We start from the raw sequence: 22,517 nt of genomic DNA on the forward strand, positions 1-22,517 counted from the left end.
CATCTAAATGGGTGTTTGGATTGATTTCGACTAGTCCTATATGTTCATGAGTCTTTCTAGTCTCCTTCGGTTAGAACTAATAAAATTTGAAGACTACGACGTTCGGTGGGTTTTCACCATAGAATGGAAGTTCATAAATTGCTTCAACTCTTCCATAATACTCGATACCACCTTCGCCGAAAGCAGAGACACAACACTTTGTAGATTTCTGGTCGGGCATAGATAGCTCTTTGCCAAAGGTATGAAAGAGATACCCATTGATGCTGTATTTCTCAAATGAACGGACCTTATAGTCAAAACCATTAGCGGCCTTTCTCAATTCGGTGTCCATAGACTATGAATTAGCCTACAAGTTCAATACGAAACGATTGTTGCATTAGCCGCAAGTTAGACCAAGAAATCAAATGGTCCATTATTGATAATTACCGTTTGTTTGAACCAAGAGATGAAACCGGGATAGCCACCTTCATGCTTTGCCAGAAGCTCACACTCTTTGACGGAATCATTTTGCATCACCGCTCCATCCAACAATTTGGCGATGTATCGGCTGTATGAAATATCTGGCAATAAGAGAAGTTCAAAGGAAATAGAAGTTATGGAGAAATGTGCTGAGAACTTACTCGATGTACGGCCACACTTCTGTTAGGTTGTTGAAGATATACAATGAAATGTTCCGCCATTCTTCGATATTCGACATTATTGGTTTTGAAGCACCGGCTGGTGCGAGCTTCCCTTTGAATAGGCTGAGGTTGGATCCAACTTTTTATGGTCTGCATCATTGTACCGAGGCTACGGATTATGCAAATGATGATTTTTGGCTTCATAGTGTGCTGTCACAAATTTGCCACCTCCTCAGTAATGAATGCCTCAGCCATCGATGCTTCAATTCTATGATTATTTTTACATTTAGCTCGAAGCGTTTTCTGCATCCTCTTAGTCGCAAAGCACCAACGATTTTGCACGTGCCCACCCAATCTTGCCTCGGTCGGTAGATGTAAAATCAAATGCTGCATTGGATTAAAGAATCCCAGTGGAAAGATCTTCTCTAACTTGCACAACAACTCTGGTGCAAAATCCTCCATTTCATCTACCACGCCAAGCGACAATTCTTTCGCACGAAGAACATGGTAGAAATAGCTTAGCTCCGCCAGTACTAACCATTCATCTGTAGTAATAAAGCCACATAACATCACCGACATTATCCGCTCAAGCCATATGTGCCAATCATGACTCTTGAGACCAAATATTTTTAATTTATCAAGACTCGCTCCCCTCTTTAGATTCACTGCATACCCATCGGGGAACATCAAGTGCATATTGACCCACAAGATAATTTCCCTCGTAGCTGGCTGCTACGGCAACAAAAGTCCTTCCCTAGCAATGGTGCCAGAGATCCTTCTGTCATCTCTTGAGCTTGCGTTGGTTTTCGCTTGAAGAGCAAAGGGTGATGCAGCATAGGAGCAGTAAGTATTTCCCTCAGTTTGAGAACCAAGGTATCAATCGAGTAGGAGAATCTCATCAAGTCCAGAGTACCTGCACAAACACAAAGAGCTTGCACCCAACGCTATAAAGGGGTTGTCAATCCCTTCAAGATTGTTTGCAAAGTGAGATCTGAAGGCGGAAAGTGCAACGAAGAAAAAGTTTAAGGCTGAAAATGTGGTGTGGCGTAGACCCGGGGGCCATAGTGTTCACTCGAGGCTTCTCTCAAAATAGCAAGTATTATGGTTGGTGAACAAATTACTGTCGAGCAATTGATAGAACCGCGCAAAGTCATGACGATATCTAAGGCAATGATCATACATATAGGCATCACGTCCGAGACAAGTAGACCGATACTTTCTGCATCTACTACTATTAGTCCACACATCGACCGCTATCCAGCATGCATCTAGTGTATTGAGTTCATGACGAACAGACTAATGCCTTAAGCAAGATGACATAATGTAGAGGGATAATCTCAAACCAATGATGAAAACGCCATCTTTTTACCCTTGATGGCAACAACACGATGTGTGCCTCGCTACCCCTTCTATCACTGGGTGAGGTCACCCCACGGCATGAACACAAAACCAAGCACTTCTCCCATTGCAAGAATCATAGATCTAGTTGGCCGAACAAAACCCACAACTCGAAGAGAATTACAAGGATATGAAATCATGCATATGAGAGATCAGAAGAAACTCAAATAAGATTCATAGATAATCTGATCATAAATCCACAATCCATCGGATCTCAACAAACACACCACAAAATAAGATTACATCGGATAGATCTCCATGAAGATCATGGAGAACTTCGTATTGAAGATCCAAGATAGAGAAGAAGCCATCTAGCTACTAGCTATGGACCCGTAGGTCTATGGTGAACTACTCACGCATCATCGGAGAGGTCATGGTGTTGATGAAGAATCCCTCCGTATCCGAATCCCCCCTCTGGCAGGGCACCAGAACGTGCCCAGATGGGATCTTGCGGAGACAGAAGTATGCAGCGGCGGAAAAGTACTTTCGATGATCTCCTGGTTTTTTCTGGGATTTTAGGGAATTTATAGGTGGAAGTCCTAGGACAGAGGTGACCCAGGGAGCCCACAACCCAGGGAGGCGCGGGCCCCGCTGGCCGCGGCTAGGGGGCTTGTGGGGTCCCTGCAGGCCCCCTGCCCTGATTCTCACGCTTCTCGATCTTTTTCTTTTTCGGAAAAAATATTTTTGGCAGTTTCATTCCGTTTGGACTCCATTCAAAATACTCCTCTGAAAGGGGTCAAAAACATGGAAAAACATGAACTGGCACTTGGCACTGAGTTAATAAGTTAGTCCCAAAAAATATATAAAAGGCATACAAAACATCCAAAGTTTAACAAGATAATAGCATGAAACCATCAAAAATTGTAGATACGTTGGAGACGTATCACTGGCCATCCAAGATTGAACCAGGCCTTTGGCTTCGACCACTTATGCTTTCCTTTGCCTTCTCACATGTTTTATAACGGTCTATGACATAGTGTCTCTTGATCGACTCTAGCCTTAGTATTATCCTTTCTCTTCCCATGTGTGTCGAACAATGTACCAAAAATAGCCTCTCCGATATTCTTTTCAGTGTGCATCATGTCGATATTGTTTGGAAGAAGGAGGTCTTTGAAGTAAGGCAGATTCCACAAGCATGGCTTGTGAGTCCAGGAGTGTTTTGAATTATACCCCTTGAAATATCGTGGACGCTCTTGATCAGGCTCGAGGGTGTTTAACTTATCCAGGATCTGTTGGCCTGTCAACGCAGGTGATGCCAAGTTTTTGACAACTTTACCTTTGGTAAAGTTCTTCTTGTATTTTCTGAACTGATGGTCAGGATCCAGGAACTGTCTATGCAAGTCAAAGAAAGAATGCTTCCTACCCGCCTGAAACCAATGAAACTGAAGAGCTGCCTTGCATATGGGGCACATGAACCTTCCATGCACACACCATCGAGAGAATAGCGAGAACGCCGATAAGTCATGCATCGAGTACATGTACCACACATGCATTTTGAAGTTTTCTTTTCTAGTGGCATCATATGTCTTGACCCCATTATCCCATGCTTCTTGCAATTCATCCTTAAGCGGCTGCTTGTACATCTTAATATTCTTCCCCGGATAATTGGGCCCTAGAATTATCAACGTCAGAAATATGTTCTTTCTTTGCATAATCTGCTGGGGGGTATTGATTGGAATGACAAATACAGGCCAAAACCGTATTGGGTTGCCGTCATGCCGAAGGTATTAAAACCATCCGCGGCGACACAGACTCGAGGATTCCTTGGATTTGTTGCTTTATCTTGATGTAATCTATCGAACTATTTCCACGCTTCCCCATCTGATGTGTGTACCGCCATCTTATTCCCATCCGGGTCTAGTTTGGTTCTTTTTCCCAATTTGTGCCATGTCATTTGTCTCGCTGTCTCTTCGACCATGAAAAGACGTTGAAGCCTTTGTATGATTGGCATATACCGAAGAACACTAACTGCGATTTTGGTCTGCCTCTTCTCACCCATACCTTTGTCTACCACAAGATACCTGCAAGACTCACAATTGGGACAATAGTCCAAGTGTGCATACTCCTTCCTAAATAAGACACATCCTTTCTCACAGGCATCTATCTTCTCATAGGGCATCTTAAGTACACGAAGTATTTTGTCCGACTGGTATAGGTTTGCAGGCATGAAATGGCCTTTGGGTAGAAAGAGTCCAAATAGTGTCATCATCGCATCATAGCATTCTCTTCCCAAGTTTAACTGAGCCTTCAGAGCCATTACTTGTGCAATGGCATCTAACTAACAAAGCTCAGTGTGCTCATGGAGAGGACGTTTTGAAGGCTCCAACATTTCATAGAAGGCCTTTGCAGATCCCTCCATCTCATCTTCCGAATCCCGAGCATCATCAAAGTCTTTCACCATGTCTTCGATCCCGGTAGCATGCTCGTCGGTGCGACGACGAACCACCTCAGCTCTGGTGCGTTGTATAGACTCACCATGAAATGTCCACACCGTATAATTAGGCATAAAACCCCTCCTCTACAGGAGTTTAATCATTACAGCCTCTGTCCTCTTTTTATAGTTGTCGCATCCAGGAAAAGGGCACCAGTTTGTTTCCTGGCCATTTGCAAATGCGGTTTTCACAAACTCCTTGGTTTTTCGAAACCATTATTTCGTCATCTCTTTCTGACTATGGAGACCGGTGCACATCCACGCATGATCACTCATCTTGCCTAGCTACTAAACACACAAGAAATATATTTATATATAATTCAGCATATATATTCATCAGTTAATCAAGTTTGCCAGTTTTATTACGTCCACGCAACCTACACGCTAATAGGTAAAGATAGGTCCTAATCCCACCCGAGTATGAGTATATTGGGTTCGTTTTCCCATGCTCTCTTCTAGATCCAACGCAAAATTTTGGCAGCACCTCCCCATTGTTCTCCTGATACACGTCTGTGCAATAAATAGAGAGGATGTGTATCCGGAGAACAACAGGGAGGCACTAACGAAATTATGCATTGGATCCGGAACAAAGCGTGTGTCAAAACGAACCCAATCTACGCATAATCGGGATATCCATGGATAATGTTCGACAATTCAGAAGAATCACAGTTATAAATATATACAAATGTATGCATATTTAAAACTGTAACCCTTTCGAACCGGAGACGCATACTGGTCACGCATACTGATAAATTAATTTAATTACCTATATCTAGCAAGTTTCATCCGAAGACCAACCCATAACAAATGAAGGGGCGAGGAGGAGATGAAATTTGTACTCACCCACAAATGCAGGGGCGGAGCTCGTAGAACGCACGGGGAGGTCTGCGCACAACAGACCTCACAGCGAGGAGACAACTTTCACATGTAAATCCACCCGATCAACAAAAATATTTTGTGTTCACTAATAAATTCAAAAAATATATGACCTCACACAAATATATGACCTATATAGATATCATCCAGGGTTCCATGAAAAAAAATATTTTGTGCCGGGGTGTCGTCGATATGTCGTGTTACGGCGTCGTGTCGGGGTTTCGGGGCATCTGTCGGGTGTTGTGGTGTCAGGGTTTCGTTTTCTTCTTCTTCATCTTCTTTTTTTCCTCTTGTTCCTTTTCTTCTTCTTCTTCTTCTTCCTTCCTTTTCTTATTCTTCTACTTGTTCTTATTCTTATTCTTCTTCTTTTCTTCTTCTTCTTCTTCTTCTTCTTCTTCCTTCTTTTCCTTTTTCCTCTTCTTCCTCTTCTTCTTCTTCCTTCCTTCATTTTCTTCTTCTTCTACTTATTCTTCTTCTTCTACTTATTCTTCTTCTTCTTCTTCTTCTCTTCTTCTTCTTCTTATTCTTCTTCTTCTTCTTCTTTTTCTTCTTCTTCTTCCTTCTTTTCCTTTTTCCTCTTCTTCTTCTTCTTCTTCTTCCTTCTTTTCCTTTTTCCTCTTATTTATTCTTCTCCTCTCTCCTCTTTTTCTTCTTCTTCTTCTCTTTCTTCTCCTCCTCCTCCTCCTCTTCTTCTTATTCTTCTTCCCTTATCTACTTAACCTGGCATTAAACCTATCGCTAAACCTATATAGCACTAAACACCAAAAAATAACAAAAGCAGAATCTACCACAAAGTAACTAAAAAAGAATCTAGCAACCACTAATTAACAAAATAGAATCTACCTCTAATTAACAAATAACCTAGCACTAATTAACTAAACCTAGCACTAAATCTACTATTTAACTAAATTAACTAACTATAGTACCACGAAATCTAATAATTAACTAACCAACCAACAAAACTATGTATACCACTAAATCTATTAATTAGCAAAGAAAGAAAAAAAACACATTGCACCGGCAGTGGGCAGCCGGGGCGGTGGGCGGCCGGGGCGGTGGGTGACCTGGCCGGTGCTGCTGGAGGAGGGGGTCCGCGGGGATGAGAGGGTTGTGGCGGACGAGGGCTGGCGTAGTGGTGGAGGAGAGCGGGTCGCGGGGAGGAGGGCACTGGGGCGATAGTGGAGGAGGGGGCACGGAGAGGAGGGGGCAGTGGTGGAGGAGGGGCACGGTGGTGGAGGAGGGGGTCGCAGGGAGTAGAAAGGGGTGAGCTCCGGCGGCGGGTCGCGGGGAGGAGGGAGGGCGAGCTCCGGCGACGAAGTGGGTTGCTGGGAGAGAGAAGGGCCGGTGGTGGAGGAGGGGCACGGTGGTGAAGGAGGGGGTCGGTGGGAGGAGAAGGGAGCGAGCTCCGGCGCCGGGTCGCAGGGAGGAGGGAGGGCGAGCTCCGGAGGCGCGGTGGGTTGCGGGAGGAGAGAAGGGGGCGATGGTGGAACCGTTATGGGGGAGAGAGGGGTGTGGGTGGGGGTTGAAGACATTAGAGCTACTTGCCTCTTTGTCGTCTGCCCCCCGATGGCAAAGAGGTACAAAGCAGACGTCAAAGAATTGGACTGTTATGGGTAGAGAGCGGGGTGTGGGGTGGGCCGCCCCGTGATCTTTGCCCTCTGCCTGCATGTTCTTTGCCATCAGGTGGCAGACGGCAAAGAGCAGTCAGTTCTTTGCCGTCTGCCACTTGACTCTTTGCCGTCAGGTCGCAGGTGGCAGACGTCAAAGAGCTGGCTCACGGCAAAAAACAGACCGATGGCAAAGAGTACCTTTTCCATCAGTCTGCTCTTTGCCGTTTGGTTTTTGGTAGCTGATGGCAAAGAGGTTCTTTGCCATCAGCCAACAGATGGCAAAGAAGCAGCAGATGGAAAATTCTCTTATTCCAGTAGTGAAAGGGAGTCATTAAAGAGGAGGTGCGAGACTTGAGCCGAAACTAAAATGGAGATTTTCGGCTTTTCTGCTTGGAACCAAAGAGGGGCCACACGTGTGCAGCTGAGGAGTGGTGCTGGCTGCTTGGACTAAGAGTTTGGTGGAAAAGGGTGTGGGTGTCGAGTGAGTTAAGAGCTGATTTACCAAGCTAGCAGAAGGTGTTCAACAGGTGTTTCGGGTAGCTACCCTTCACCACTGATGATGAGAGTTAACATGATTGGGTTTGATGCAAAAATAGGATGCTCCACCAATTTGGAGATTCATTGGACAAATTTGGCGGTGCAAACTTGAAATCACCCCCAAATGGGCAGTTATGTCCATTCAAAAGGGAATGTGGGTTAATTAATCCCCACAAAACCAATTTTTGGTAGGGTCTCCTCATTTGGCGCGTTGAGCACTCCTGCAAAGTTTCAAGCCATATGGACAAACTTTTCTATGTAGAGTTGCTTCAACTTGATTCTGGACAAAGAGGGTTTTAGGATTATGTGGTGAACCCAAACACCTTGGAATGAGGAGAAACTTGACATGGCTACCAAATATAGCTTGGGAAGCATGCTAGAATTTTCTTGGAATTTATTGGATGGAAATATTTCAGAAATTCCAAATATACGGAATAGGTATTCAAGGATTTGCTCAAATATTTTGAACACAATAGGGGTTGAAAATCTTATGTATGGAAAATATATGTTCTCTGGATACCTCCAAATTTTCTCATATTTTTCTAAGGCAGAAAAGCAATTTTTCATACAGAAATATCATTTCTGGCCTCAGAAAAGGACATGCAAATCAAATAGAAAAATACTTTATAAAATAATTAATTTATGATATTGGAGAGTCATAATAATGTCAGAATGAGAATAAATCTTTGGGTGAAGGCACTCCCTTGAAATCAGGGACTTGTAGTGCAAACGCAAAGCAAGGCTTTGAAATAGTCAAAATGAGAAAAAGAATCTTTTGAAAATAACATGCCAGAAAAGTATGGTTTTTGGATCCACTCATTCAACCATTCATACAAACAATGGCAATCATGGCACTCATAGCACTTCCTTAAAAAGTTTTAATAAACTCAATTTTTGAAAAGGCTACAGTTGAAGTGACGTAAAAATAGGGTGTCACAGACCTATCCCCCTTACAAGAATCTCGTCCCCGGGATTCCTAGGCTAGGTGACAAAAAAGTGCGGAAATTCGGATCGGAGATAGTCTTCACGCTCCCATGTTGCGCCACTGAACCTTGAAATACTTGATGGTCTGACTTCTGGTACAACGCTCTGCTTTGTCCAGGATGTGGATCGGCTTCTCGCAATATATGAGGTCGGGTTGAAGGTCTATGGTTTGATGGTCAATGTCCTTATAAAGATCTTGACGGTTCGGCACTTGTAGACACTTCCAAAGTTGTGACACATGGAAGACGTTGTGCACACCCGCAAGTTTCGGAGGTAGCTCCAACTGATAAGCAACTTCTCCACGCCTTCCCATGATCTTAAAAGGTCTAATGAACCTTGAAGCAAGTTTCCCCTTGACGTGGAAACGTTTGGTTCCCTTGAGAAGTGAGACACGGAGGTACACCTGGTCTCCGAGGTTGAACTCCGATTCCCTGCGGTGTGAATCCGCGTAGTTCTTCCGTCGCGACTTGGCTGCCTTCAGGTTTTCTCGGACAAGTTGTACCTTGTCTTCTACTTCACGAAGAACATCAGGCCTCAAAATCAATCCTTCACCAGTTTTGGACCAGTTAAGCGGGGTGCGGCATTTTCGCCCGTATAGCACTTCAAATGGGGCCATGTGGAAACTGGACTGATAGCTGTTGTTGTATGAGAACTCAGGGAATGGCAGACAGACTTCCCATTTGGTCCCATGAGCTAAGACACAAGCGCAGATCATATCTTCAAGTATCTGATTTACTCGCTCCGTCTTTCCGCCCGTCTGTGGGTGGAAGGCGGTGCTAAAAGAGAACTTGGTTCCGAGAGCTTCTTGGAACTTCTTCTAGAATCTTGAGGTGAACTGTGTGCCTCTGTTGGATATAATCTTCTTGGGAACTTGATGACCCACAAGTATAGGGGATCAATCATAGTCCTTTCGATAAGTAAGAGTGTCGAACCCAACGAGGAGCAGAAGGCTCTGATAAACGGATTTCAACAAGGTAATAACTGCAAGCACTGAAAGTAGCGGTAACAAGTAATTGTGTAGCGAGGTGAAACATAGCAAGCAAAGAGCAACAAGTAACAAGTAGTAGCAACGGTGCAACAAGTGGCCCAATCCCTTTTGTAGAAAGGGACAAGCCTGAACAAAGTCTTATAGGAGGAAAAACGCTCCCGAGGACACACGGGAATTTCTGTCATGCTAGTTTCATCATGTTCATATGATTCATGTTCGTTACTTTGATAGTTTGATATGTGAGTGGACCGGCGCTTGGGTACTGCCCCTACTTGGACAAGCATCCCACTTATGATTAACCTCTCTCGCAAGCATCCGCAACTACAAAAGAAGAATTAAGACAAAGTCTAACCATAACATTAAACTAGTGGATCCAAATCAGCCCCTCACGAAGCAACACATCATCTACTTACTACTTCCCAATGCCTTCCTCTATGCCCAAATATGGTGAAGTGTTATGTAGTCGACGTTCACATAACACCACTAGAGGAAAAACAACATACATCATATCAAAATACCGAACGAATATCAAATTCACATGCCTATTATCAGCATGACTTATCCCATGTCCTCAGGAATAAAAGTAACTACTCACAAGACATAATCAAAATCATGATCAGAGGTGTAATGAATAGCATCCAGGATCTGAACATAATATCTTCCACCAAATAATCCAACTAGCATCAACTACAAAGAGTAATCAACACTACTAGCAACCTTACAAGTACCAATCGGAGTTGCGAGACGAAGATTGGTTACAATAGATGAACTAGGGATTGGAGAGGAGATGGTGCTGATGAAGATGTTGATGAAGATGCCTCCCCTCCGACGAGAGGAGTGTTGGTGATGACGATGGCGACGATTTCCCCCTCCGGGAGGGAAGTTTCTCCGGCAGGATCGTCCTGCCGGAGCTCTAGATTGGATCTGCTCAAGTTCCGCCTCATGGTGGCGGCGAAACCACGAAAAATCTCCCTCTTGATTTTTTTCCAGACTAGGACACTTCATATAGCAAAATAGGGGGGCTAGTGGGCCTTCAGGCAGCCCACAATCTTGCCCACCGCCACCAGGGGGGTGGTTGCGGAGTGGGGGTTTGTGGGGCCCTGGTGGCCCCCCTCCGGTAGTTCTTTCGCCCAGTATTTTTAATATAATCCAGGAAAAATCCACGTAAATTTTTAGGGCATTTTGAGATTTGCAGAATAGTGGACTATGAGTTGCTCCTTTTCCAGTCCAGAATTCCAGTTGCCTGAATTCTCTCTCTTCAAATAAACCTTGCAAAATAAGAGAGGAAAGGCATAAATATGGTACCACAAGTAATATAACAGCCCAAAAAGCAATAAATATCAACATGAAAGCATGATGCAAAATGAACGTATCAACTCCACCAAGCTTAGACCTCGCTTGTCCTCAAGCGAAAACCAAGTTCCATAAACATGTCCACATGTTGAGGGACGAAGGTGTCGATAAAACACAATACGGACATGAGGGCATCATGATCACACATAGAACAACAATATATCATAAAGATTCTTATGGGAAAGTAACAATTCCTTCACAAAGCAAAGCATGAAGCAAAAACCTTACCGAGAAGTAACCAACAATAGTCCATAGTCATTGAAGCAATTGCAATTTATCACAACATCAGAAAGAGTCAAATAAGAGCTTGTAAGGCAAACCACATACTCAATCATCTCTTTTGTTTTCCACCATTATTACAACTCATGTGGTACTCGTGGTGTCAAAGTTTCAGCTGGACACAAAGGAAGATAGGGGCTTATAGTTTTGCCTCCCAACCATTTACCTCAAGGGTAAAGTCAACAACAATAAAGCATAAGTACTCAACTCCAAGTTGATATATGAATATAGATCTTTCCCAAGCATGTGACGGTAGCCAAGACGAAGGCAAAAATAGGGAATTGGTGATGATCACCATGACTCTTACAAGGGTAAAAAGTAAAGGTACAAGATAGGCCCTTCGCAGAGGGAAGCAGAGGTTGTCATGCGCTTTCGAGGTTCGAATGCGTGTTCTCTTAGTGCAGAGGAAAGTCACTTTATATTGCCTCCTGTGACAAAGAACTTTATTATGCAGTCTGTCGCTTTTATGTCTTCCTCATCACAGGTTCGTACAAAGCTTATCGTCCACACACTAATAGATCATACATATTAGAGAGCAATTTTTATTTCTTGCACCAATGACAACTTACTTGAAGGATCTTATTCAATCCATAGGTAGGTATGGTGGACTCTCATGGCAAAACTGGGTTGAAGGTTTATGGATTCACAAGTAGTATCTCTACTTGGTGCGGGAGTTTTGGCTAATATGAGGTGGAAGCAATCGTCGCATGCTAAGGGATCTCTAATCATATAACATTGTTTGGAACCAAGCAAACACAATTCATTATGTTGTCTTCCTTATCCAACATCTACTCCTAAGCATGTAATAGTTTGGTGAGTGCTCACAATTGTAAAAAGTGTCTAAGATGATATATATATATATATGTGAACCTCTCTTTCCTTATTACTTCTTATTAATTGCAACAATGACTGAGGTCTATGTTGTTTTATTCTCAACAAGTTTCAATCATCATACGTGTCATAAGTGAGGTTATCACTTTCCATAAGATCGTCTCATGATCTTTCATGCTATCGTTCTTTTCATACTATTGATCATGGCACAAAGCAAAGCCCTTGACTAAGACACTCTTTATTATATAGCTCGTAAGCTCGAATACAACGGGGGAGAGACAAAAGCAAAAGACTCAAACTAAAAACTAAATATTTATTCCTCTAAAAGAAGAAATAAAAACTGAAAAGGAAAGAACTAAAACAAAGGTAAAAGCAAAAGATATAAAGGTGATACGATACAAGTGGAACTCCCCCAAGCTTGGCAGAAGCCAAGGGGATTGCCCATACCAATGCTTAGTTGTCTTCCTTTGGTGGTGATGGTGGTGTTCTTGGAGTAGTCTTGAGCTTGTCTAGTTTCCACTTGAGAAAAAAGTTCTGCTCCCTTAGATCGTCATTTTCCTCCTCAAGTTTCAAAACTCTATGGCAAAGCTCCTGCTTACTCTCCTGTAAGAAACGAGAAGGGATAAAAAAAGGTCTTAGGCTTCTTCCTATGGTCAGAGAGGCTTGACTTCTTGAACTCCACATGGGTGTTTGCAGGTTGAGGTAGAGGAGCCTCCTCTTCATCGGAACTCATTTGCTCCTTCCCTTTGGGCTCATAGTCCTCTTCCTCATCAGTGGTCCAGCCATATGGTTCCAAGTCCCCATCGACCTTGGGATTAGCTCTCTCCCTCTGAATCTTGAGAAGACATCTTGACCTAGATCTGCGGCAGAACAAGCTCGAAACGAAAATAGAGGAAAACTACGCAATACGGAGATCAAAACCTTTGGGTGACTATATATTTATTTTTTCTGGGCCAGAAGGAGTCCTCCGCAAGAAAACGGAGTCCGGGAGGCACACGAGGTGCCCACAAGCTTGCCCACCGCTACCAGGGGGTGGTGGCGGAGTGGGCCCTTGTGGCTGCCTCGTTCGCTCTCCGGACAGCTTTTTGTTATTCTAATTTTCCAAAAATTCAAAAACTAACGAAATTTCCTATTGGAAAAGTATCGGAGTCCAATTTCTTGCCGAAACAGATACATCTTTGTTTTGAAGGTCTGAAACAGGCTGATAAACATCCCTTATGTACTCCTCTCGAGTTATGACATTGATGATATTGGTCTCAACATTTATGGGAGTACCAGAGATATAATGCTTGATTCTTTGCCCATTTACCACTCTAGGAAAATTTCCTTCCGTGTTATTGATTTTGATGGCACCGGAACGATATACTTCCTCAAAAACATTGGGACCTTGCCTGCAAAGAATCTCAAAAGAGAATTGTATAGCAAGACATAATCACCTACATTGAACTCTCATTTCTGTATTCGTTTGTCGTGCCATCTCTTAACCTTTTCCTTGAACAACCTGGCATTCTCATATGTCTGGGCTCTCCATTCATCTAACGAGCTGATATCAAACAACCGCTTCTCACCAGCAAGTTTGAAATCAAAGTTGAGCTCTTTGATTGCCCAATAAGCTTTGTGTTCCAGCTCAAGAGGTAAATGACATGCCTTATCGTAAGCCATTTTATACGGTGACATGCCCATGGGATTCTTATAAGCAGTACTATAAGCCCATAGTGCATCGTCAAGTTTGCTAGACCAGTTCTTTCGAGATCTATTGATGGTCTTTTGTAGGATCAACTTGATCTCCCTATTACTCAATTCCACTTGACCACTGGACTGAGGATGATAAGGAGATGCAACTCTATGGTTGACATCATACTTAGCTAGCATCTTGCGGAAAACACCATGAATGAAGTGTGAACCGCCATCAGTCATCAAGTATCTAGGGACTCCAAATCTTGGGAATATGACTTATTTAAGCATCTTAATAGAGGTGTGGTGATCAGCATTTTCAGTGGGGATAGCTTCTACCCACTTAGTAACGTAATCCACAGCAACTAAGATGTGAGTGTACCCATTGGAACTCGGGAAGGGTCCCATATAATCAAAGCCCAGACATCAAATGGTTCAGTGACAAGTGAATAGTTCATAGGCATTTCCTGACGCTTACTGATGTTCCGTATTCTTTGGCATTCGTCACAAGACAAGACAAACTTACGGGAATCCTTGAAGAGAGTGGGCCAATAGAAACCTGATTGCAATACCTTATGGGCAGTTCTATCTCCGGCATGGTGTCCTCCGTAAGCTTCGGAATGACACTTCTACAGGATCTGTCCCTGTTCATGTTCAGGCACACAACGTCGAATAACACCATCTACTCCTTCCTTATAAAGGTGAGGATCATCCCAAAAGTAGTGTCTCAAATCAAAGAAGAATTTCTTCTTTTGTTCATAGGCGAAACTGGATGGTATGTATTTGGCTACGTTATAGTTTGCATAATCGGCATACCACGGTGCACTATGTGAAGTGCGGATGACATTTAATTGCTTATCCAGAAAGCTGTCATCAATTGGTAGTGGGTCATCAAGGACATTCTTTAGCCTAGACAACTTATCTGCTACAGGGTTATCAGCACCCTTTCGGTCAACGACGTGCAAATCAAATTCCTGTTGCAGGAGAACCCATCTGATCAGCCTAGGCTTAGCGTCCTTCTTCTGCATAAGGTACTTAATAGTAGCATGATCAGAGTGAATAGTGACTTTGGAGTCAACTACGTAAGATCTGAACTTTTCACATGCAAACACGACTGCTAAAAATTCCTTCTCCGTAGTGGCATAGTTTCTTTGGGCACTGTCTAGAGTTTTACTAGCGTAGTGAATGACATTCAACTTCTTGTCAACTCTTTGTCCTAGAACAGCACCAACAGCATAATCACTAGCGTCACACATGATTTCAAAGGGCAAGTTCCAGTAAGGTGGTTGAACAATAGGTGCGGTTATCAAAGCCTTCTTAAGTATTTCAAAGGCTTCCTCACAATCCTCATAAAAAACAAAAGGAACATCCTTCTGCAAGAAGTTGGTAAGAGGCCTAGAAATCTTAGAGAAGTATTTAATGAACCTTCTATAGAAACCAGCATGACCTAGGAAACTTCGTATACCTCTGATATCTTTGGGGCAAGGCATTTTCTCAATTGCATAAACCTTAGCCTTATCAACTTCAATGCCTCTTTCAGAGATTTTGTGTCCTAAGACGATACCTTCATTAACCATAAAGTGGCACTTCTCCCAATTCAAGACGAGGTTGGTTTCTTCGCATCTCTGTAAGACTCAATCAAGGTTGCTGAGGCAATCATCAAAGGAAGACCCGTAAATGGAGAAGTCATCCATGAAAACTTCGACAATCTTTTCACAAAAATCAGAGAATATAGCCATCATAGATCTTTGAAAGGTGGCAGGTGCATTACATAAGCCAAAAGGCATACATCTATAGGCAAAGGTACCGAAAGGGAAGGTGAAAGTGGTTTTCTCTTGATCAGATTGTGCAACAGGTATTTGCGGGAAACCTGAATAACCGTCTAGAAAGCAGAAGTGTGTGTGCTTTGATAGCCTTTCTAGCATTTGGTTGATAAACGACAAAGGATAGTGATCTTTCCTAGTTGCCTTGTTCAGTTTCCGGAAGTCTATGAGGATTCTATAGCCGGTAATAATCCTTTGTGGGATTAGTTCATCCTTATCATTAGGCATGACGGTGAGACCTCCCTTCTTAGGTACGCAATGTACTGGACTTACCCAATCACTATGAGCAACAGGATAAATGATTCCTGCTTCAGAAAGCTTTAATATTTCTTTTCTAACGACCTCTTTCATCTTAGGATTTAATCTCCTTTGATGATCAACAACTGGTTTAAAGTCAGGATCGGTTTTATTCTTGTGATGACATAGAGTAGCACTAATACCCTTAAGATCATCAAGAGTATATCCAATAGCAGCGCGGTGCTTCCTCCGAGTTTTTAGTAAGTTCTTCTCTTTGCGCTCTGAGAGGAGAGCACTAATAATAACAGGATATATCTCCTTCTCATCAAGATAGGCATACTTAAGAGTATCAGGCAACTGTTTAAGCTCGAACACAGGATCACTCTTTGGTGGGGGAGGATCCCCAAGCAGTTCAACAGGCAGATTATTCTTGAGAATAGGATATTGTTCTAAGACAATTCTATCTATCTCATCTCTCTCCTCCATATGCATATTTTCATGCTCAAGAAGATATTTCTCTAAAGGATCCGTAGGAGGTACGGCAATAGAGGCAAGAGCAATGATTTCATCCCTACCAGACGACTCTCTTTCATGGGGTTGTCTTCCAAACTTGGAGAAGTTAAATTCATGAGACACACCCTCGAAACTTACTGTGACAGTGTGCTTAATGCAATCAATGTGAGCATTGACAGTGTTGAGAAAGGGTCTACCGAATATGATGGGACAAAAGCTATCTTGTGCAGTACCAAGGACAAGGAAATCACTAGGATACTTCGTTTTACCATGAAAGACTTCTACGTCTCTCACAATTCCCATAGGGCAGATAGTGTCTCTATTAGCTAGCGTAATAGTGACATCAATGGGTTCTAACTCAGCAGGTGCAATCTCATCTTTGATTTCATCATATATAGAACGGGGTATTGCACTAACACTAGCTCCCATATCACATAAACCATGGTAAGAGTGATCTCCTGTCTTAACAAAAACAACGGGCAGGCCAACTACATGTCCGTGCTTGTCTTTCACGTGAGGTTTAGCAATTCTAGCGGAGTCCTCACAGAATTTGATAACATGCCCATCTATGTCTTCGGCTAAGAGATCTTTGATAATAGCAACACTAGGTTCAACTCTAATCTCCTCAGGGGGTGCAGGTGGTCTAATGTAACCCCTACGTATCACAGTTGGAGCTTTAGAATAATCCTTTATACTAGGAGGGTATGGTGGTTTCTCAGTGTAAGGACAAGGAACAACAGGATCACTAAAAGCTATGATTTTCTCCTCAACAAGATTGGTTTTGGCTATGTTGCTTTCTATAGGAGGATGATATTTAAACCACTTCTCTTTGGGAAGATCAACATGAGCAGCAAAAGATTCACATAGAGAAGCTAAAATCACAGAGTCAAGTCCATACTTAGCGCTAAAATCTTTAGAATTGTTTGTCTCAACAAAAGATTTAACAAAATCAAACTGGAAATTCATACCTGACTCCTTACCTTCCTCCAGCTCCCAATATTCAGAGTTGCGTTTGATTCTCTCCAATAAATTCCATTTGTGATCAATATCCTTCTTCATAAAAGAACCGACACAAGAAGTGTCAAGCATGGTACGATCTTCTTGAGAAAGCCGAGCATAAAAGTTTTGAGTGATGATTTCTCTCGAGAGCTCATGATTGGGGCATGAATATAGCATTGATTTAAGCCTCCCCCAAGCTTTAGCTATTCTGTCCCTGTCACGAGGCCAAAATTTATAAATAAAGTTCCGATCACGCTGTACTAAATGCATAGGATACAACTTTTGATAAAATTCCAATTTCAACCGATTGTAGCCCCATGATCCAGCATCATCACATAGCCAATACCATGTCAACACCTTATCCTTCAAAGATAAAGGAAAGGCTTTCTTATTTACCTCATTCTCGGGCAAACCTCCAAGCTTAAATAAACCAAAAACTTCATCTACATAGATTAGATGAAAGTCTGGATGTGAAGATCCATCTCGTGTAAAAGGATTAGCCAGCAGTTTCTCAAGCATACCAAAAGGAATTTCACAAAAGATATTTTCAGTAGGTACCTCAGGTTGAGGAGCAACTCCTCGTGCTTCCATTCGTGGTGAAGATACCCCGAACAAACTCCTCAAAGGAAGAATTTCCATAGTGACAAGTGACAATAAATTTCAGCACAGTATATAAATGTTTCCTTACCAATTTTCATTTACCAAAGGTGCTTCACTCCCCAACAACGGCGCCAGAAAAGAGTCTTGATGACCCACAAGTATAGGGGATCAATCATAGTCCTTTCGATAAGTAGGAGTGTCGAACCAAACAAGGAGCAGAAGGCTCTGATAAACGGATTTCAGCAAGGTAATAACTGCAAACACTGAAATTAGGTGTAACAAGTGATTGTGTAGCGAGGTGAAACGTAGAAAGCAAAGAGTAACAAGTAACAAGTAGTAGCAATGGTGCAGCAAGTGGCCCAATCCCTTTTGTAGCAAGGGACAAGCCTGAACAAAGTCTTATAGGAGGAAAAACGCTCCCGAGGACACACGGGAATTTCTGTCATGCTAGTTTCATCATGTTCATATGATTCGCGTTCGTTACTTTGATAGTTTGATATGTGGGTGGACCGGCGCTTGGGTACTGCCCTTAGTTGGACAAGCATCCCACTTATGATTAACCTCTCTCGCAAGCATCCGCAACTACAAAACAAGAATTAAGACAAAGTCTAACCATAGCATTAAACTAGTGGATCCAAATCAGCCCCTCACGAAGCAACGCATAGACTAGGGTTTATGCTTCTGTCACTCCAGCAACCCATCATCTACTTACTACTTCCCCACGCCTTCCTCTAGGCCCAAATATGGTGATGTATTATGTAGTCGACGTTCACATAACACCACTAGAGGAAAAACAACATACATCATATCAAAATAACGAACGAATATCAAACTCACATGACTATTATCAGCATGACTTATCCCATGTCCTCAGGAACAAAAGTAACTACTCACAAGACATAATCATAATCATGATCAGAGGTGTAATGAATAGCATCAAGGATCTAAACATAAACTCTTCCACCAAATAATCCAACTAGCATCAATGACAAAGAGTAATCAACACTACTAGCAACCTTACAAGTACCAATCGGAGTTGCGAGTAGAAGATTGGTTACAAGAGATGAACTAGGGATTGGAGAGGAGATGGTGCTGATGAAGATGTTGATAAATATGCCTCCCTCCGACGAGAGGAGTGTTGGTGATGACGATGGCGACGATTTCCCCCTCCGGGAGGGAAGTTTCTCCGGCAGGATCGTCCTGCCGGAGCTCTAGATTGGATCTGCTCAAGTTCTGCCTCGTGGCGGCGGTGAAACCACGAAAAAGCTCCCTCTTGATTTTTTTCCAGACCAGGACGCTTCATATAGCAAAAGAGGGGGGCTAGTGGGCCTTCAGGCAGCCCACAAGCTTGCCCACCGCCACAAGGGGGGTGGTGGCCGAGTGGGGGCTTGTGGGGCCCTAGTGGCCCCCCTTCGGTAGTTCTTTCGCCCAGTATTTTTAATATAATCCAGAAAAAATCCACGTAAATTTTCACGGAATTTGGAGATGTGCAGAACAGTGGACTAGGATTTGCTCTTTTTTTAGTCCAGAATTCTAGCTGCCTGAATTCTCCCTCTTCAAATAAACCTTGCAAAATAAGAGAGAAAAGGCATAAATATGGTACCACAAGTAATATAACAACCCAAAAAGCAATAAATATCAACATGAAAGCATGATGCAAAATGGACGTATCAGAACTCCATCGAGGCTCACAATGCGCTCAATGTAGAGACTAGCCAGCTTGTCACCACCATAAGTGGTGCTAACCGGAATGAAGTGAGACACCTTGGTCATATGGTCGATGATGATCCATATGGAGTCATGGCCTCTGTTGGACCTAGGTAGACCGGTGACGAAGTCCATGCCGACTCGGTCCCACTTCCATTCGGGCACTTGGATAGGTTGTAGCAATCCAACAGGTCATTGGTGCTCAGCCTTGACTCGCTGGCACACGTCGCACTTGGCGATATAGGAAGCTATTTACCTCGTCATGCCATGCCACCAGAACTTTTCGCGGAGGTCTTGATACATCTTGGTGCCACCTGAGTGAATTGAGTAGGGTGTGTCATGGGATTCTTGCAGGATTAAATCCTTGAGTTCAGCCTTGTTGGTATGCATAAACGTTTCCCAAACCACACGACTCCTTGATCATCCACTGACAATACTGGGGCCTTGCCTTCCTGGATCTTCTGCTTGAGGTTTTCAATGCTCTTGTGCCCCTTCTGGGCCTCTTTGATGTCGTCTGCCGGAGTGGGTTTGATTTCGAGGTTAGTTAGGAATCCTGGTTCAACTAGCTCCAACCCAAAGGTTTCCATCTCATCATATAAGGCGAGTAGACTTTCCTTGAGCATAGCATTCAAGGTGCTGGCCTTCCGGCTTAAGGCATCGGCCACCACCTTGGCCTTACCGGGGTGGTATTGAATGCTGAGGTCATAGTATTTGATTAGGTCCAACCATCTTCGCTGCATCATATTCAACTCTCTTTGAGTAAATTTATACTTCAGACTCTTTTGGTCGGTGTATATTTCACATCGCTTCCCCAGAAGGTAATGTCGCCATGTCTTCAGAGCATGCACTACGGCTGCCAACTCGAGGTCATGAGTGGCGTAGTTCTCCTTATGCGGGCGCAGTTGCCGTGACAGGTAAGCCACAACACTAACGTCTTGCATTAGGACACCACCGATCCCAGTTCTTGAGGCTTCACAGTATATCACAAACTCCTTGCTGATATCTGGAGTAGCCAGTACTGTGGCATTAGTAAGTCTCTTCTTCAGTTCCTCGAAGCTTTCTTCGCACTCCAATGTCCATTCGAACTTCTTGCCCTTCTTCAATAGCCGAGTCATTGGTTGAGCGATGCGGGAGAATCCCTCCACGAACTTGCGGTAGTATCCTGTGAGTCCGAGCAAACTTCTGACTTCCTTCACATTGATTGGCGACTCCCAGTTGGTTACCATGGTAATCTTGGAAGGATCGACTGCCAATCCGTTTGCCGTCATGGTATGACCCAAGAATCCAACTTCGTGCAGCCGGAATTTGCATTTGCTAAACTTGGCATAAAGCTGGTGCTCTCGAAGCTTTTCCAACAATAGCCTCAAGTGTAGCTCATGTTCTTCTTCAAACTTGGAGAAGATTAATATGTCATCGATGAAGACGACGACAAACTTATCCAGGTATTCCATGAAGACTTTGTTCATGAGGTACATCAAGTATGTTGGGGCATTGTTCAACCCCTACATGACTGTGCACTCGTATAGACCGTACCGGGTCACGAATTTCGTCTTAGGTATGTCTTCAGGTCGGATTTTTAGTTGGTAATATCTGGATCTGAGGTCGATCTTGGAAAATACCTTGGCACCATTTAACTGGTCAAATAGGTCTTCATTCTTGGGGAGTGGGTACTTGTTCTTGATTGTGGAGGGAACGGTAATCGACGAAGAGCCTGATAGTCCCATCGTTCTTGGACACGAACAGAACAGGTGATCCCCAAGGTGATGCACTCAGACGGATGAATCATTTCCTGAGTTGCTCATCCAACTGCTTCTTCAACTCTGCTAGCTCTTCGGATCCCATCCTATAAGGCTTCTTATAGATAGGTCTTGATCCGGGCATGATCTCAATGATGAACTCGATGTCTCACTCTGGAGGCATCCCTCGCAGCTCATCAGGAAAGACGCCCGGGGTACTCACAGACTATTGGTACTTGATCCAACTCTTCTTCTGATAGGCAATTGACCCGAGGAACTTGAGTGGAGGTAGGTTCAGGGACATACTTGACTTTGACCCCTTGGTCACTTGTCATGGTAATAGCCCTTTTGGCGCAATCCAAAATGCTTTGGTGCCTGGAGAACCAATCCATTCTAAGGATCACGTCCAAGCCTTGCGACTTAATGACGATAAGATCTGTTGTGAAACTTATCCATTAATGTTGATCCCGACTCCTCTACATCCTATGTTGGTCCTTAGCACTGCTCCTCAGGTATGTACTGCCATTTTCCCATTAAGGAGCGCAAGCTTCAAACCATATTCTTCCGCAATCTATTGGGTTACAGAAGAATGCGAAGCACCATAATCAAACAATACTGTTGCTGGGGTAGAGTTGATGAGGAACGTACCCAGAATGCAGTCCGGGTCTTCATCTGCTTCTTCTACGGAGATGTGATTCACGCGTCCCTTGTAATGGTACTGCTAGTTGTGGGGAGCTTGATTCCTCCCTGGCGCTCCATTACCTTGTCCTTGATTGGGCGCATTGGGGCGCTGTGCATCGGGCTTCTTGTTGGGGCACTGCCTGGAGTAGTGCCCAGTCTGTCCACATCCAAAAAAGGTAACCTGCCATGGAATGTTGGGATTTACTCCACTGTTGTTGGGCGGGTTGATCTATGGCTTGGGGTTGACTTGCTCCTGGGGCTGGTAGTTCTGGTGGAACATTGGTGCCTTATACTTTTGCCGGGGCTGGTAGCTCGGTCTTGCCGGGGCTGATTGCCACGGACGTGACTTCTGGTTACTGGGACCTCCATTACCCATCAGCTTGCGCTTACGGGTGTCATCCATCGCACAAGGCTTATCCTCCAGCATGAGGGCCTTGTTCACCACATCACAGAAGGTGTGGCATTCATAGACAACCAGTTGATACTGAAGTGACTGCTGCAGCCCTTCAATGGAGCGTTCCACCTTCGCAGCTTCACTGTTGACGTCTTCCGGTGCATATCTCGACAAGAGGTTAAACTTTTGCAGGTACTCCTTGATGGTTCCACTGCATTGCCTCAAGGCACGGAATTCCCGCTTATT

General features: G+C 43.6%; 1 pseudogene; it reads right to left on the bottom strand.

Moving 5' to 3' along the window:
* LOC123408804 overlaps nt 1-21,979 on the bottom strand; it is a 77,251-nt pseudogene extending 55,272 nt beyond the window's left edge.
* Nucleotides 21,980-22,517: the final 538 nt, after the last annotated feature.

The sequence above is a fragment of the Hordeum vulgare genome, chromosome 7H (genome assembly GCF_904849725.1).
Source record: "Hordeum vulgare subsp. vulgare chromosome 7H, MorexV3_pseudomolecules_assembly, whole genome shotgun sequence".
Lineage (NCBI taxonomy): Eukaryota > Viridiplantae > Streptophyta > Magnoliopsida > Poales > Poaceae > Hordeum > Hordeum vulgare.